We start from the raw sequence: 18,846 nt of genomic DNA, 5'->3' as shown, positions 1-18,846 counted from the left end.
TGGTTCTTGCTCAAATACTCCGACGCTCCCGCTCATGGATGAGCCCTCTTGCGCAAGTATTCTTGCGCAAGAGGGCCAGTGTAGACAGCCAAGTTAATTTCTTGCACAAGAAAGCCCAAAGGCTAAAATGGCCATCGGAGCTTTCTTGCGCAAGAGAGCATCTACACTGGCATGGATGCTTTTGCGCAAAAGATGTCTTTTAACAGAATATACTTTTAACAGAAAAACTCTTCCATGAAAAGTATTTGCGCAAAATCTTGCCAGTCTAGACGCAGCCCTAGAGTTTTAACAGATGAGCAGATAAACTGGGCTTTTATTATATAGGTGGCCAAGGAGAATGTGGTGATCCCCATAGACTTTAGCAAGGGTTTCCTTTCAAACTAGTTTAGAAACTTTATAGGGAAATTGGAAAGCTGCTGTTTGATTAAAGATCGGCTGAATATAAATAGAGTAATTTTGAAGGGGGCATCAACACATTAAGGAGAAATGTGAGGTGGAGTACCACAGGGACGAATATTGAGACCAGTATTATTTCGCATTTTATTTATAAACAATGTTGGCTTTCTGCTTCAGAACAGAGTGTTCCTATTAGCACTCGAGAAGGGCCTGCAGCCCTGAACCAGAGGCATAGGCACAGGTGCACTTGGGTGAGCCATGGTGGCCCACCCAATTAGCATCCAGGAGCACCCATCCCCCAACCCTGGCTCTGCCCCACCCAATGCTTCAGCAGGGGAGTGAGGTTCTGGTGCTGAGGCTTGCCCTGCTATATCCGGTGCTCCAGCGGGGGTCAGGGCGCAGGGGCTGAAGGGCAGGTAAGCTTAGGGTTGTCAGGTGTTTGGTTTTCTACCGGACAGTCCCCCCCGCCCCAGCCAGCACCGCTCCCCTCTCGGCCGGTCCCTTCCCCCCCATTAAGCGTGTCCGGTATTTTTTTTACGACTACCTGGTAACCCTAGGTAAGCTCCCATGCCCTAACTCCACTCCCTGGATGGAGCACCAGGCAGGCAGATGCAGCAGGGCAAGACCCTGACCTCACTCTGGGTGGAGCAGGGTAAGTCCCCAGATTTTGACCCTGCTTTCTGGCAGGAGCAGCAGGCAGAGCAGGGTGAGCCCTTGACCTTGCTTCCCAGCTGGAATATGGGGCCAGAGGGCAGGGGCTTACCCCACTCCACCCAGTGCTCTACAAGCCCCCCTACAAGCCCCCATGTCCCGACTCCTGGCCAGTGTCCATCGCTCCTCGTAAAGCTGCCTGGAGGGGATGGTAGAAGGCAGCCCTGATCGCTCCAGCCCCTTATGCTGCCCTCCTCGTTGCCCATCCACTTAAAACTCAGTGCGGGGGGGGGGGGGGGGGGGGAGGGATTGGGTGGTTAGCTTTCAGTACCAAAAAGAAGGGGAAAGATCTTTGAGAAATCAGGACCCTGAGACTGACAGTCCCCAGGAACAATGGGAAGAGGCCAGCACTCCAAGTCAGCCTGATTGCCAGGGCAGGCCAGCCAGGGAGGGAGTGAGGAGTTTGGGGAGAGCCCTATCCTCTGCATCAGCTAAATTTCCAGGGTCAGACTGAGTGGGACCAGGCTACAGAGACAACATGTGCCTGAGCTGAGCTGGGAGGAGGGCTATGCCAGCCATAGAGGGCCAGAGACATAGCCCAGCATCAGATCTATGCGAGGAGGAGAGTTGCAGCCAGAGATCCGGAGACAGAGTGCAGAGAGCAGATCCAGGCTCGGCGAGGGGCTGGAGCCCTGGAGCCAGAAGGGCCAGAGAAGCCACCTGGGAGCTGGAGGCAGCACAGCAGAGAGTGGAGCTTGTAAGGGCCTCAACAGCCTTGTTGCTTAACAAAGTAGTGTTATCTGCATTGTGCAAAAAGGGAATTGAGATATAGGAAGGACAAGACCAGCACTTTCATTATTCCATGCTGCCCAAATATAAATAAATAAAGATTTACCCGTCTCATAGAACTGGAAGGGACCTCAAGAGGTCATTGAATCCAGTCCTCTGCCCACATGATAGGACCAAGTACCATCCCTGACAGATTTGCCCCAGATCCCTAAATGGTCCCCTCAAGGATTGCACTCACAACCCCGGGTTTAGCAAGCTAATACTCAAACCACTAAGCCGTATTTAGGAAACAGGATGAAAGCACTCTGTCTTTCAATGGTGCTGAGCACACACAATTCCCACTGATGTCACTTTATGCAACCAAGTTTAGCTTTATGTGGTCTGGGCGATGTCCTCCAACATTAGAGCGATCTGTTGCAAAACTAGGAACAAGCACAGATTCCTTGCCTTACTCACAAGTCGAGCTCACGCTTCCACTGAGGATGCTCCCCCTGCTGGATGCCACGCCACTGAAATGACAGTGGTTCAGTGTCTCCTACACTTCCCTTGATTTCCATGTCATCACATCATCAGTGGGAAAGCCTTATATCTTCTACTTAAAAAAGAAATGGCCATTACATATAAAATATCCTGTTAAAATAATACTTGTCCATTTAATGGGGGAAAAAACAGGATTTATGATCCATAAGAAGAAGTTAAAGAAGCCTGATATACAGATTAGACAAAAATTGACCTTGCAAACATTTTTTTAGCATATTTCTGATTTAATAACAAACAGCAATTGGGAACTGCAAAATGAGGCACCTAAAACAATAGGTTAGTCATTTGCAAATATTGCTGAACAACAGGGGCAATTAGAAAATGGAACAACTGCCTGGGGAGATTGTTGTGATACCATCTCTACCTCACCTGTTACGGCAGAAAGTAAAACATATAGTACACTCTTTGCCAAACTTGAAATTTACCCTTTAATATTATAGCTGATTTAAATCAGAGTGAATAGCTTTATTCATGTGACTAGTCCCATTAAGTTCAATGGGAGTACTCATGAAAGTGGTTACTCATATAAATGTTTGAAGGATCAGGCTTTGAGTAATTAACCACAAAAATGTTATTATTAAAGTCACTGATCATGCTTAAAAATAGCAATTACATGTGCACTTGAGTTTGAAAACTTTTTATGGGTTATTTTGGGGCCCTCAAAAACATACACTAACAATTAAAAATGACATTGCATTAGGTGCACCCATGGAAGTAGCCCATACATGTCAATGAACAAATCTCACAGTTGCATAAAGTGACTTCTAAACTTCCATTGAAAATGCCAATTGTAGTGTGTCATACACTTCCACTGATATGATAATGGATTTGTGTCTCCTGCACTTCCTTTGAATTCTGAGCCATTAGGCTGTCAATGTAAAAGTCTTATGCATTCTCCTGCTGGGGGGAAAAAAACCCCAAAGGACGTTATTTTTAAGATCTTATATTATATTTAAATGTTACTGGTCTGACTGAATGGCAACAAGCCATGAAATTCAGTGTGACTGCTTGTTTTATATTTTTACAACAGAATAAGTTACTTAGGCATAGACCACTGGTACCATTTATGGATTTGGGGGTGGGGAAAGTTGCACAAGGAGCACCAACATTGACTGAATTTCCATGTCCTAGAACACTAGGGCATGGATTGTGGTTTGGGCTACGTGCTCACATAGGAAAAAGTAAGCAAGATTCCTCCAGTAGACAGTATTGCCAGGCCTTGGGGCTGAATGTCTAGGAGTAAATAGGGGCTGCACACCTCCTTCCTTCTGCCCAGAGCCGATTGTCAGAACCTTTGCTTTGTTCTCTGCTCAACACAACATACCATGTCACATCCCTGAGTCAGTGTAAGCCAGCTATGAATTGCTACCTCCCTCTTGTACACCCTGGAGCAAAAGAGAAGCAGTGAGGGGAATTTTGCTTCTGCAGCAGCTCAATCTCTTCCAGGGCCTCAAGGCACAAACTAGCCATAAATGACCCTACATAAATGTAAGTGCTGTGGTACTTAGCCTTGAAAGGGTGAGCTAAGAATGTTGTGGGAAACTGAATAATGAATCTATTTGCTTTTGTTGGTTTAACTTCTGACCTTTTACTTCTTCATTTTAATTTAGGACTTTGGTAGTTAATGGCAGTATGCTAATAGAGAGCTGCATGGAGATCTTTTACCACTGCAGACCTTCATATATAGTCCTTATATTTCACATGCTAATAGTCCTGCAAGCCTCTTAATATCCAGCAGCCTTTAGTACTTCGGGGTAACGTGACAACATACATGGAGACGGAGGTAGGACTGAAATTTGAACCATGGTATAGATCTGTCTGCTTCCTACCTTATTGTTAGTTTTTCATGTCTCTGTTCTCTACTCTGCAGGCTCTCTCACTAGACTCTTATTTTCTTTAGATTGATGGAGACTATGAAAGCCAAAAACCACTATAAGGGCAGGAAATGCAAAGTGTGGTCACTTTCTGCAACCTATTATAAAACAAAATTGCTTACTATCCTTTGAGTAACATGAGGTTTCAGTTATTGATTTGGAGTTGTGCATCACCATACGAGCAAATACTTTAATATACTGCGACCTTTCAAAAAAAAAAAAAAGACAAATATGGCCTTCTTCTCCCTTTATTTCCTATAAAGGACTATCAACCCAGCTCTGAACTTTTTTTTCCCCTCATGCAGACTTTATCTTCCTGTGGATACACTGCAAAAGAATATGTCTAGTGAGCTCGTCAGGCCATATCTGGATTATTCTATTGAAATCGAGGCATGTTATTCTACATTCACATCATATCCTTTGTGATCAAAACATCTGTGGTAATACTGTGGACAAGGGTACCATTTCAGGAGGTTGGGCTCCAGCCAGGTGTGAGAGGCATGCACAGACTGCAAGCACTGTCCCCTCACTCCCTTAACATCTGGGGAACAGGATCAGAAGCAAACTGTGTCCCAGAGTGCATGGTGGCTGCCCCCTCTACCCTCCAGAAGTCTAAAGAAAGAAAGGTCTAATGTAAGGCATCAGAGAGCTGGATACAGAGTTTTCCTTCAGCAATCGGTGCCTAGTGTGTCCTTAGTAAGCTCATATAGATCAACATCAATCTTCTTCCTGTGGAAGTTATTTACCTACCTGTAGTTCTGTTCCTCACCTGTAAAATGTGGATAGCATTTCCCGCTCTCATCAGTGAGATGTTAAAATCCATTAATGATTATCTGTCCATGGTCACCAAACGTGCTAAACGTTTTGTAATGCTTCTGATGCCTGGCAGACAAGATCCCTGCTCATTTACAAGAGCTAAATTATAATAAACAGGTGCATTGCACTGACTTCAGTTATGCCACTTAATAGAACACAGTGTTATCATGACTGCAGTGCATGAATGGGAGCCTCAGGACTTTTCCATACTCCCAGAACAGCAGTTATTCCAGTTCCACATGGTTTCCCTGTTGTAGTTGAGCGGTGGGGAAGGGCTCGGGGGGTGGGATTTTCTAAAATAAGCCAGATTTCCATGACAAGCTATTGTGGAGCAGACTTTCAGGATAGATGGTTTGATGCTGATTTTCGAGGAAAAACATAGATATGTGCTCTAGGCAATGTCACAGTTGATGCATAGATGGAGAATAAATAAGGTGTCAGTTTTGTGTTTGGCAGCCAAATCAAATTACCATGAATCCAAACAAATCCAACTCCATCCAAACAGGTATATATTGGCACACACACAACTAGTTATTGGTTGAAGACTGACTCTGTGCTACAGGAGTAGAAATCAGAGATCCCCTTTCTTCATCAAGAGCCTACTGTGGGTTTGGATTTATTTTTACTACCCTACTTTCACTCAGCTGTACAGAGATATGGAAATTCATGCATAGGATCACATTGACAGAAGAATCTGGCCTTAGTTTGCTTCGACTGCTATAAAAAAGGAAAGACGACTTTATGGCTAAGCACAGGAAGAGACTCAAGAAGTTCTGAGTGCTACATTATTACTGCGACCTTTAGCAAGTCACCTTTCCTAGGTATGCCTGAGTTTTGTTCTCTGCAGATGCAATATTTACCTAGGTGCATGTTGCAAGGTTTATTTCATTAGTGTTTGCAAAGCAGTTGGACATCCTCAGACAAAAGGTGTGCTGTCTCTCCACACACACGCACCCACTCTAAGCAGGCACTTTAGAAGCAACTAAAGATATCTATGATGCAAGTGCAAAATATGGTTAGTTTTGAGAGGAAAGTAATCAGGACACATTCATAATGTTTCAATAATTGTTCTTTAATAGTTCAAAGTGACTGTAGGATTTCATCATTAGGACTCCTAACCATGTGACTGAAAACTGCCGCATGATGCCCAATTAATTACTCCTCAGAATTCTTCCAAAAAGGTTATGTTTTAGTTTAATATATTGCTGTTGTTCCTACCACTAGCCTAAAATTTATCAAGACAAGCCTGAGGTTTTATTGATCAGTCGTGTTCATTCACTGAAAAGTTTGGCAATGGAGCAGTAGATCCCTGCAAGTTCTGGTCCTGTAACTGACAATAGCCAAATGTACCCATGCCTAAATTAAGCATTATCTTTCCTCTTCCCTACCCACTGCCCTTTAGCTAATGGATAAAAGCGGCTTTGGAATAATTTGCTTTGTATTTTTCACATTGCATAGATAGACCATTAACATTCCCTTGGACTCAGAGGTAGCCACAAATGCACAACTCCTGACTTGGTTAATTTGAACTGCATGCCTACGTTCCTTCCTCCCCCCTCATTGATGGAAAACTGACCTGTACACTATGGCTGTGTCTACATTGGCACCCCTTTCCGGAAAAGGGATGCTAATGAGACACTTCAGAATTACAAATGCCACGGGGGATTTAAATACCCCCCGCGGCATTTGCATGAACATGGCTGCCGCTTTTTTCCGGCTCTGGGTTTTGCCAGAGAAAAGCGCCAGTGTAGATGGGATCTTGCGGAAAATAAGCCCTTTTCCACAAGATCCCTTATTCCTACCTGAAAGTGGATTTATATAGATTTATGTGGATTTATACCTGAAAGTAGGAATAAGGGATCTTGCGGAAAAGGGCTTATTTTCCACAAGATCCCGTCTAGACTGGCGCTTTTCTCTGGCAAAACCCCGAGCTGGAAAAAGGCGGCAGCCATGTTCATGCAAATGCCGCGGGGGGTATTTAAATCCCCCGCGGCATTTGCAATTCCGACTGGTCTCATTAGCATCCCTTTCCCGGAAAGAGGTGCCAATGTAGACACAGCCTTAGTGTTTATATGAAATAAATAGTTTAAAAGGATCCATAATGTGCCATATGTAAGGGACTAGCAGAAAATAAAACAAAATCCTTGTAATTATAACACAGATATGAAAGTTACTCAGCAGCAGTCCCAAGAAGTTGTTTCCCCTTGGAGAGCAATACATGCTGCCACTGATGTTTTCTAAGTAGAGGGCATATGACCTTTCTGGTGAGCAGAGTTCACTAAATTGCTTCCTGTTTTGGATCTGTGGAACCACAGGGCGTGCGTCCTCAATCAAGCAGTGTGGGGTGAACGTGAACAAAGTGGATGCTTCAGAAGCTGTTCGTACTAGAGGAAACATGGTTTTTAGCAGAGTAGGCTTTGAAAGATCAAAGATCATGGCACACAGACAAAATAATAGTACCAATAATAACTCTCCTGCTTCAAGAGTCACAGAACTGAGAAGAACAAAAGATATCTTGATGCATCTCCTATATTGTGCTTAGAAGTTTTATAGTAGAAAATGTTTCTCTTTAAACTAACTATACTTACACATGGGGGAGGGGAAGAAACATACTATCTATAGGATGGAAAACAAAAACTCCCTTTCATGAGCAATGGAAGAAGCTGTAAATGTAGGCACTGTAAGGTTGAAAGATACAGGAAAAGCATATTAAGTAATTACAAAACTTAAGTTTCATTGTATTAAATAAATTCTCCTGGGGGTTTGTGCTTCTCTGTTTGTTTTGACGGATATCAAGTGAACCATTAAATGATAACCATCAAAACATATTGAGAGTTCATAAAAACAGAAGGTTGAACTGTAAGTCAAAGCCTGCATGTAAGTGAACGAAACCCTCCGGCATGTCCTTTTGTTGTTAACAGATGAGCTGTGGTCAAAAAGAGCCTTTGTTTCTTCATAGGTGTCCCAATGCTGAATGGTACCCAACTCTACAAAAATATTGGCAACATCACAGTGTGTTAAAAGTGAACAGAAACACATGCATACTGTATTTAGATGAGTCAGAGTCTTATTTAAATATTCTGACACATTGTGAGGGAAGACATTTGCAATGCAAGGTAGGGATTTGTGTACTGCTAAGTGGGGATATTTAAGCAGGTATTCAGTTTCCATGTGTTAAGCAATTGCCTCTAAGAATAGGGATAGCAAGCAAAAGTATCATATTACATGAATATAAGTACTCAGTTCTTCTTGAATTGTTCTAAATCCATTTTCTCAGTTTATGTAGATAGATTAGCAAGGTTCATAAAGTTCTCAATCACTGAGAACAACTACTTATGAGAAGAAAATAATGATTGTTAAGTTAGAAAGTATCCTTTTGCCCAATTTTCTAAAGGTTTAAATTTGCTATATTAAAACTTTCACACATCTGTTAAATTCTTGGAGCTTCTCTGTTAAGATTAACAGAGTAACTGTAGTGCTTACTAACACAAGGATATGGATAGCTAAGAAACCGAACTGCTTTTGACCCCAATGCCTCTAGGATCTCCTGCTTGCAGGGTACATATTTCACTTCCCCCTTTCCCAGACTGTGGCTTAATGCAACAACTGAGCCCACAAAATTTCTTGAACACAACTCTTGGGCTGGACGGTTGTAGAATAAGAAATAATTAGTGCCTCTTCTGTGGAAGAGTAATAACATTAACTTTTAAATAGCAGATCTGTGCTGATTAATTCACTTGCTTGGATTTATAAAGTAAAATGATACAATTAGTGGCCAACATCTTCAAATATTGGTGCCCATAGTTTCGCACCTAAAGAAAGGGAGATTCACCTTCAGCAATGCTGAGCCTCGAGAATTGCCTGGGAACAGGGCACCTTCCTGTTCCAGGTCCCCCCTCTTCCTGTGTCTCTTCCATTCCTTCCCTCCCCACTGCCTGAAGCCCTATGGCTGGAGTGACGTGAGCCAGGGGTTTGCCAGGAGCCTGGCACAGAGTGACAGCAGAGGTCACTCCTCCCTCCCCTGCACTCTCCGTGGCAGGCAGCAAAAAGCAGAGCAAAGCAGCAGTCTGTTCTGCCCTGCCACCATCTCTCTGTCTTCACCATGGCGGTGGGAAGCAGAGCTCCCCATCCCCAATCCACTCCCACAAGCTCTGCATTGCTTGAGGGTGAGTGGAGTGGAGTGTGCTGAGGCTGAAGCCAGAGCACTTCACTTCATGCGGTCATGGTGAATGGAATGGGTTAGGAGATGGCAGCAGGGCAGAGCAGGCTGCTGGGTCACTCCACTTCCCACCACCGGCCCAACACCTGCTGCCACCCCCCTGCCAGGCCTGTCAGTAATCCCTCAGGCCACCCTGGACCCTGTAATGGCAGCTAACATGGGGGACCATCCCGTGGTCCGTAGGATGGTTGTGTCAGCAACCACGAGGCCCTCCAAAGTGTAGAGTCTAGGGCAGCCACTGATGGACAGGACTGCTGTGCTGGGGGTGGAGGGGGGCTATCATAGGGCAGCAGCAGGGTCTGACCCACTTCCACTCACCACAGCAGTGGGGGCTGAAGCAACCCAGTAGCCTGCTCTGCTGCCATCCTCCCAGCCCATTGTGCTTTGTTTCACTGCAGCAGCAGGAAGCAGAGCACCTTGGCCCTGGCCAGCCCTGCTCCCAGATGCAGAGCAAGGTGGGGGGAGCAGAGGGGAACAGGCTGGGGCATTCTGATTTCTGTCGCCATGGTGAAGCAGAGCACAGTGGGCTGGGAAACGGGTGGGGAACCATGCAGGCTGTTGGGTCACTCCAGCTCCCGCTGCCATGGTTAGTGCAGTGGGTCTGACTCCTGCTGCTGATACCAGGCTCCTCTGCTAATCCCCTGGCTCTCTTAGTTGGGGCGGGGACACTGAGGAAGAAGGCAGGAGGAGGCAGAGTAGATGCAGGAAGAGACGGGGCAGGAGCAGAGTAAGGACTTGGGGGAAGGGATGGAATGAGGGCAGGACAGGGGTGGGGCCTGTGGGAGTGGGGATGTCTGGGCCCTGCACCTGGGGTGGGAGAGTAGAGTTGCCTTGGGCCTCACCCCCACCCCGAGGGATGACCCTGTCAATACCAACGTATTTCAGCAACACAGCAGTAGCATTTTAAGTATTACCCCAGTAACTTCCAGGTCAAGTTAATTAGACTATAAACTTATGTCATGTTGTAAATTCCATAGGGAATGTGACAATCAAGCTATGTCCTCTTCAGTTCACACCTCCTAACCAGTAAAAATAAATGCGATGATCGGAACTGGTAAATACTTCTGGGCTACGTCTAGACTGGCATGATTTTCCGGAAATGCTTTTAACGGAAAAGTTTTCTGTTAAAAGCATTTTCAGAAAAGCATGTCTAGATTGGCAGGACGCTTTTCCACAAAAGCACTTTTTGCAGAAAGGCGTCCGTGCCAATCTAGACGCGCTTTTCCGCAAAAAAGCCTCGATAGCCATTTTCACGAACGGAACTTTTTTGCGTAAAACAAATCTCTGCTGTCTACACTGGCCCTTTTGCGCAAAAGTTTTTCGGAAAAAGACTTTTGCCCAAACGGGAGCAGCATAGTATTTCCGCAAAAGCACTGACAATCTTACATGAGATCGTCAGTGCTTTTGCGGAAATTCAAGCGGCCAGTGTAGACAGCTGGCAAGTTTTTCCGCAAAAGCAGATGATTTTGCAGAAAAACTTGCGAGTCTAGACACAGCCCTGGTGGTATGTGACCAAAAAGAATGATTCAGTTCACTCTGGCCTAACTGTGTTCACTCCAACAAGCTCAAGTTAAAAAAGTATTCTTTGGGCAAGTCTATACTACACACTTGTCTCCCAGTGAAGACACACTAAGATGGCAGGAAAGAAGTCTCACCTTAGTAACTACCATGGAAGTCTCACCTTAGTAACTACCTCTGTCAGAGGCGGGAGCTAATTTAGTGGGAGAAACTCTCTTACTGAAATAGTGCTGGCTTGCTGGCTACATGGACTGTTATAACTTCATTGCTACAGGGTGTGGATTTTGCACACCCCTGAGTGACAGAATTATACCAAAGTAAGTGTATAGTGTATATGTGGATATATCTGTGCTCACAAGGAGCAGAGCTGTTGAGTTAGATGTTCTTTCATGTTTACGAAGTTACATTTTAGAAGCTCAAGCATGCAGTGCATATAAACAAGGTTGTAGTCTTTCACAGCAGAGGTAATATAGCAGTTTCTGGGGAGGCTCTGGAAACTTGATTCTGCAAATTTGTTTATCACCAGTGTCACTGAAGAACGTAACCTTTCATAATGGTTTGATTAAATCAGAAATACAACAATCATAACAGTTTTCTGTGCTTATTTTAACCAAAAAGTAACTTGAGTTTTAACACTTCATCTGTTTAAAAGTTACTATAAAGTAAGCAAAACTCAACTGGAGTGCCATTCCCTTTGCCATTTGAAGATGAAATGAAACCATCAGGAAGTGAGAAAAAAAATACTTGAAGGAACACTGTTTGGCACCCAATCACAATAGGCAGTTAAATATCCCGTCATTTGCCAAAGGAGTACAAGTCATTGGGGTTGGGAGTTGTGATGGGCTCCAGGATTTAGGAATTAGTGAAGGCATAATTGCAAAAGGGAACTGAGGAAACTCTTAAGAAGATGGGAAGAAACAGCCTGAGTGGTATTATGCCCTAATTTGATTTAAGGTACTTAAAGTGTTGACCCTTCCATGAGACTGAAATTGTATGCATCACTCATGATGGTTTGTGATATATGCTAGCGAGACCTAGACCTAATGGCAAAACATCAAGGAAAAACATCTTGATCTCGAATTTTGTAAAAAACTGTGAACATTGAAAGCTATTAAAGTTCATATTCAAGGTGCATCATTCATAGTGGGCATTAAGAAAAAACATGTGTTTGCTGTCAGCAGAGTCTGGAACCTCCTAGAAATTTGAAAATTAAAGAGTATTTTATGGAATAATAGAGAGCTTCCAAAGATAGTACAGTGTGAATTACTTTGCTCTTTACAACAGGCATGTATTTAATGCAAAGAGTAAAGGTCAATTTTACATATTAATGTCAAATATTATCTATAGCTGCATATGTATTAGAACTTAGAAGAAAAGTAAAACCTGAGCTGCCAGGTACAGGACTCTTTAATTAGGGATAGAATAGATTGGAGACTAATAAGGGATCGAGCTAGAACCTGATTGTTAAGAAAAACAAATTTAACATTGCAGGCTGAAAACAGCATGGATTTTTGACAACATCAGAGATTAGTGAACTTTTGATTAAACGGCTAAATTAGCTTAGGCCAGATACCAGATTTGTTCAAGCCAGATCACATGACACAAAGAAAATACAAGCAAAGGTACTGGTGATATGCAACTCTCTTTATAAATAAAATAAGAGTAAAACATTTTAGTTCATAATCAGCTCAAAGTCACCACCATTGCAAAGTCACCACCTTGTTGGCAGTCACAAAGGGCTGAACCACTCTCTTAACCTTAGAAATGGTCCAAGGATGGAGTTACAAAGAGGGTAGTGTAAAGATTGCAGTGAAAATAGAGCAAACACACCACATCTAGCACTTAAATTTGAGCTAGATCCCAAGTACAAAATATAACAAAATGTTCATTTGACTGAGTAAAGTCAATGCTCCTACTGAGATCAGAAGTACATGCTGTTCAAAATTAAGATACATTTTCTCCCCCAACATATAAAAGTGTTGAAGGAAAAGTTAGAGAAAGACTGGAGATCGGATTTGAAAACTGCAAATTCAATACCAGATGTTATATTAGATTAAGGGATGTACTGTAAGTAACAAAATGTCCAGCATTAGTACAGCAACACCTGGCACAGTCATGTAACTCTCTTCTTGAGCCCCTTCTTAACTGTGTCCCTGAACATCAAGCCAATGCTTTGTATTCCTCACAATTGCCTCCCTATCTTCAAACTCCCAACTACTACAGGTTGTACCTCATTAAACTGGGACTCCGTGGTCCGACAACATCCTGCAGGACTATGGATGTTCCTGGACCAGAGAGCCCAGGGGCAAGGAGGTCTGGCAATGTGGCTGGGAGCCTGGCAGAGGGTGCCAGTGACACGTCTGGGAGCCCTGTGAAGGGGTTTGTGGAGGGACTGGCACCATGGCCAGCAGCTTCCGTGGCACAGCTGGGAGCCAGCAGCAGCAGGGCAGTGGTGGCCAAGGAGCTGGGCCCTGCCAGTGGCACAGGAGGATGGAGGAGTTCAAAGCTGGAGCCTGAATCCAGCAGCAACAGCCAGAGCTGGGCAGCGGTGGGGACAGGGCTTGGGCCAGAAGGAGCCAGCAACAGGGAGGCTGGTGACAGGGACCTCCTTTGGTCAGACAAATTCCCTCATTCGGGACTGGTCAGGTCCTGAGGGTGCCGGATCAGGGAGGTCCAACCTGTACAACCCATTGCCCGTCTGGCATAGGATTGCCCTATACACATTATCTTTCTGGTCACTGAGGTCCACCTCATTTGGTGCTACTCTGTGACTCCAGCTACAGGAGGAAGAGAAGTGTCTATTTGCCTGATACACATCCCTGCAAGCAAATGGGTGGGGGAAAACCCAAAGCGCAGGGAACAAAAAAGAGTTTGGGCTCTCTTCCACCTACTTCCTCACCAGAATATTTGACCAGACATACATCAAGCATAAACTTCTCCGCAAAAAGGGGTGATGCTATTCCTCGCCCAGAGCATAGGAGTATACAGAGGAAATTATGATTCTGGGTCAAAGTTTGGGGTTTAGTTTGTTTTTGGGGAGGGGGCATTCCATCCAGCTAGCTATTTGGTGCCCCTTACACAGGATAGATCATAAAAGTTATAATCTAGAAGTGACAGACTGAAAAAAAAATCCACAATTGACCTGAGCAGAATCCAAACAGAATCACCAGATCTGTCACCTGTCAAGATTCCACCTAACTAGTTTTGAATAGAGTCCCTTTGTTGGGTTTAACCAGGCTGACGACAGAGCAGTTGGCATGGACTTTAGCTCTCTAAAAACGACTGAACAAAACTGTTCAAATTTAAAGCAGAAGCAAGAGTGAATCATATCATAAACAAACTCATTAACACATTTCTTAAAGGTTGGTCAGGGAAAAAAAATCTGTAGTGGATTGTAGGAATACTGAACAGAGATGAAATAAGCAGCTGATTATTGCTAAGAAGAAATGTGTTCCAGTTTCATTAGGTGCTAATGGCTGAATGAGAAAAGACAGCTTCCAAATGCAGTACCTGTAATGTAAATGTGTGAAGGGAAAAAGAAAAAGAAAAAGCACTTTGGATCAACCTCTTGGCCTAGAAAGTCCACAGCAGGAGTTTCTTTCTTTGTTGGAGAAGAGCAACTACCTGATAATTAATACTCTTTACATTTATATAGACACATAATTCAAACTTTGGAATTTTCAACCTTTAAATAATCACATTCATTCACAAAATGAAACATTTTGCATGTTGTGTATTATCTGAGAATTTATCAGGTAATGGATTTCAAAATGCCAGCAATAAACAGCATAATTTATCAGGAAGATATTACTGTAAATACAGTCCATGTTAATCCAGATGGAAAATAATGTCTGAGTGCAACACGTAAACTATGAAGACTACACTAAAATAATTTATAAATGACAAGGGTCCATAACTGACTTTACTAGGTGTAAAAGCCATTCTACAGGACTTAGTTGTCCACTTTTCTCCATATGAAGCTGCTCATGGCATATTTCTACCACATAAAAATCATATTTGTTAATATTAGGGTTGATAGATGGTCTCCCAAAAAATACCGAACACACAGGCTAAAAATTTATTGAGGAAAAAAAAAACCCACCCACACCGAACACACATCCTGTGTGGGTACTACCAAGAGCCACCAAGGTGGGAACAAAGGGCGAGGCAGCAGAGCCTGCTCTGCAAAGCAGCCGCCTGCTACCCAAAGCACAAAGCAAAGAGAGGCAGACCCCGGGGCAACACAATGGCAGGGCGGAGGGGAGGGGGTTACCCTAGGTAGGAAGGTGACCCCTCCCCCCTTCATAGCCAGGTCTTTGGGTGTCCCAGTGGAAAGAAGCAGAAATTCCACCCCAGTCAATTTTGGCTGAGAACCCATGGAAGGCGCCTAAACGCAACTACAAAGCACCTGTGGACTTCTGTCCTGGACTACAGCGCCACAACGCGCTTGAACAGTGCTCGGGGGCAGGGACAGAGCTTCTCCTCCTCCCCAAGGTGTCAATCCTCCTCAGACACAATCAGCTGAGGGCTCCCAGCGCCGATTGCTCCCCGCCCCTCAGCCACTCCCTCCGCCCCCGCCCGGCTTCTGCACGCAACCAGAGGCTCCCAGCATTGATCGCAGCCCGCCTCCCAGCATGGGACTCCCTCTGGTGGTGTGCAGAAGCCTGACAGGGGTGGGGGGAGTAGCTGGGATTCCCAGCCACTCCTCCCGCCTGGCTTCTGCATGCAACCACAGGCTCCCAGCTGGGAGGTGGGGCCACAATCGGCGCTGGGAGCCTGTGGTTGTATGCAGAACCTGGGCGGGGGGAGTGGATGGGCATCCCAGCCATTTCCCCCACCCCCACCAGGCTTTTGCACACTACCACAGGCTCCCAGCGCCAATTGCAGCCCCGCTTCCCAGCCACCCCGCCCATCCCCTCCAGGCTTCCGTCTGGCACTCAGCCGGAAAAACAGAAAATACTGGACATTACACATGTCTAGTATTTTCTAAAAAAAATTTTAACGGACAGAGGGCACAAAAAACAGACTGTCCTGTAGAATACTGAACACCTGGCAACCCTAGTTAATATTTAGCATCAACGGGTTCACAGGTGAGGGAATAACTAAAAGCCTTTCCACGCCAAAATTGCTGAACTCCACTTTTTCAGGGAGAGGGTCTCAGCCTGAGGAATGGAGAAGACAGCACATGGAACTCATTTGCAGTGATTAAGTAGCAGAAAGAAACTCATTGTTTTACCACAGTAAAAATCAGTTCCATGAACTTCTGAAAACATTGGCGAAATACATTAAAAAAGCAACAACTTAGATTTATTTTTGGAAATATAAGGGAGTGGTGCTCAAGACTGACAGCCTGAAAGTGGTGAAAATATAAAAGTTAATCTCTAAGTTTTATTTCTAGATATTAGAGAACAGAATGCTTCCAGATAGCATGACAGAGAAGCACTTACTAAAATAAGAATTTTGACGCAATAATGGGCCATTCAAAGTCTAAGCCAGGGTGGGAAAAATCAGGCCCAGGGGCCGGATCTGGCCCATCAAGCATTTCTCTCTGGCCCAACCAGCTGATTAGCAGAGCATGCATATGTACAGCCTGAACTATGTGTTCAGATGCTCCTCCCCCATCTTGCTCTATCCTGCTACCAAGCTGCTCTCAGGATTCTCCTGCTAGCTGTGCAGGCAGGTGGAGGGGAGTGCTGAAGTCAGGGTGTCTCCCGCCCACGTACTCCATCTCTGTGCTATCTCTGTGCCTCACACAGAGTAACTGCCACACACACTTTCCCATCTCTGTGCCACACACACTCAATCTGTGTCACAAAGTCTGTTTGTCACACACACAGTATCTCTGTCACTCTCTCTCTCTCTCTCTCTCTCTCTCTCTCTCTGAGCCTCGAGCTCTGTCCTGCCCCTTCCTGGGCAGAGCCAGCTCATGACCTCATACCAAAATTCATGAATAGCCCCCCTCTCTCTCCGCAACAATTATTGCACCTCTGGTCTAAGCAGACACATCTATGGCCAGTGGTTTGATTGCTGCAGTGTTGATCCCTGGCATAGTGAAGACAAGCCCTAAGAAAGAAGCTTGCATTGTGTAGTCCTGCTCCAGCATTTCTTGCTCTCCTAGCTCCCTTTCCCTTTCAATCTGAGGTCAGGAATACTGAGCCAGTACATGCTATACAGAAATCAAAGTAGTATCTACATTCAGGGAGTAACATAAAACTTTCCCGAGGAAAATATATTTTTCCTAACAGCTACCTCCCATGGACCCAAATACCCTAAGACCTCCATCTCGTTTGATTAATACCAAGATCAATGTTACCCATAAGCTTTCCATCATCCATTGATTGATTTCTCACAAATCACCCAACCTGGTCTGCTATCAACTGTAAAATTTGTATTCATTCATTTCACGCCTCCTCCTGCTCCGAGATACTGTGTTAACTGGATGCCCAGATTACAGAGGCCAAAATTGGAGGCAGAGTAGCTATTCTGTTCTTGCTTGACTCATATACAGAGAAAGCTCATTCAAATAAAAGTCATCTGAATCCGAGAGTTCTTTCAATCTGGAAGCCCAGAGGAAAGAGTAATTTGGATAGTATTTTGTTAATCTCTGAATCACTAGATACCAAAGGCTTCTTAGAGGACCTAACAAGCAGGCATTGTCTGACATGATGATGAAGTTCGCTGGGCTCATTGTTGTGGTTGGCTTTAACATCCAGGTGTATCCTAACTACTCACTTCATATAAACAAGAAAGCAAATGAAAATAAAAGAGAGATAAATGAATACAGCTAGTTCTTTGTACGTACTCAGAAGGCAATCAAGCACTACAAGGATAAGAGCCATTTAATTATCTAAATACATAGAGTAGCACCCATCCAGAAAAGCAGCTAAGCACATGTTCAACTTTAAGCAAGTTAGCAGTATCACTGTCTTCAATGGAAATATTCACACACTTACAATTCTAGCATTTGTTTAGGTTCTCTGTTGGTTAGATCAGGCCATAAATGGTATTATGTATAATTACAAATTTCACAAAACTCAGGGTGGGGGTATTTGGCATTTTGTTTTGTTTTCTCTCTAATTCTTCAGATAAAAACGTGCAGAGGAGGTTTACACTTATATTAAAATAGCCTTGAAATTAACAGGAGCACAGAGTTTACCACTCATAGTAGAAAAAAATCCCATAATAATACTGCCATATCAGGTCAATTTACAGATAAAAAATACATAAAAAAAGATCATCGATAAGGTTAGTGTATTTTATGCCTCACAAATTTACTTTTACTTTTAATGAGAGTTGCCCTCAACTTATTGCATTCTCTGCAATGTAATCGAGAAACTCTACCTTTGTACTACCCAGAGATCACACCAGTTTCTAGATACATACCAATTGTTAGGATGAAAGCTATGAGAAACTGAATAGTTAAGTGAAACAAAGAGAAAAGGGGAAATCACAGCCATCCGTTAATTTATCCAAAACTCAGTGATCTAGCTGTGAACTTATCTGTTGAAGTGTTTTTGCTCCTTCAGCACATAAAAAAACCATGGCTATCTCAGACAATTTTCTAAGATTTACTCAGGAGTATTTATCTGATTTTCAGCATGACGATGAAAAACAATTTTCAGTAGATCAACAATTTTCTTCCATAATCTATACAATACATAGTACCCTATAAAATGCTACAGTATCATGTCTAGTAACACATGTTTTATTGACAGGACAAAGTTTGTAGTTAATTAGCTGTGGAATCAGTTGGAGTTCCAAGTGAAAGGAAATCAAAAAGCAAAAGATAACAGATAGTTCAGCGAAGATCAGCATGAACTGCAAATATTAATACATGAAACTGAAAATGGCTGTGGACTCTCTTAGAATGAGGACTCTTTTGAAAGATCATAGGCACTGAAAAGTGTTAAGGGAAAAAATCTCTTGAACAAAAGGAATACAAGAATAAAGACAAGAACAATCTTATTTCAGTAAAACAAGCAAAATATTAAATTAGCATTTAATATTTTCTCCTTCTGTCATAGCTTAAATACAGCATGAACA

The 18,846-nt window shown here is 43.7% G+C and overlaps 1 long non-coding RNA gene across 1 annotated transcript in view; it reads right to left on the bottom strand.

The window, feature by feature from the left end:
* LOC102463361 (uncharacterized) overlaps nt 1–18,846 on the bottom strand; it is a 41,639-nt gene that overhangs the window by 1,141 nt on the left and 21,652 nt on the right. The gene's annotated exons all lie outside the window — the stretch shown is intronic.

This window comes from Pelodiscus sinensis, chromosome 2 (genome assembly GCF_049634645.1).
Source record: "Pelodiscus sinensis isolate JC-2024 chromosome 2, ASM4963464v1, whole genome shotgun sequence".
NCBI lineage: Eukaryota > Metazoa > Chordata > Testudines > Trionychidae > Pelodiscus > Pelodiscus sinensis.
This window is presented reverse-complemented; position numbering and strand designations above follow the sequence as displayed.